This window comes from Sinocyclocheilus grahami, unplaced genomic scaffold, assembly GCF_001515645.1.
Source record: "Sinocyclocheilus grahami isolate Dianchi unplaced genomic scaffold, SAMN03320097.WGS_v1.1 scaffold335.1, whole genome shotgun sequence".
Taxonomy (NCBI): domain Eukaryota; kingdom Metazoa; phylum Chordata; class Actinopteri; order Cypriniformes; family Cyprinidae; genus Sinocyclocheilus; species Sinocyclocheilus grahami.
This window is the reverse complement of record NW_015505514.1, coordinates 693,444-693,677: the sequence shown is the minus strand read 5'-3', so window position 1 is coordinate 693,677 and position 234 is coordinate 693,444. Positions and strand designations below refer to the sequence as shown.

The following is a 234-nucleotide window of genomic DNA, read 5'->3' as shown; positions in this document are numbered from 1 at the left end:
TGAATTCAAAGAGTAAATACTACGCAGTGTTTTATTTTTCCTTTTTATTATTCAGTTCCTAAACTCATGTTAAAATGATTACACTGTTAAAATAACATTTTCATTTTTTTGTAATGCTCGAGTAAAACACTACCGTTCAATTTCAGAAGTTGTTGTAGGGGTGCTTTCTTATTAGAATCAGAATTAGCTTTATTCACCACTTAAGTGTGCGCAAACACAAGGAATTTGTTGTGG

General features: G+C 30.8%; 1 protein-coding gene across 3 annotated transcripts in view; it reads left to right on the top strand.

The window, feature by feature from the left end:
- Positions 1 to 234, top strand: part of LOC107602804 (membralin-like) — a 14,007-nt gene that overhangs the window by 1,852 nt on the left and 11,921 nt on the right. The window lies entirely within an intron of this gene.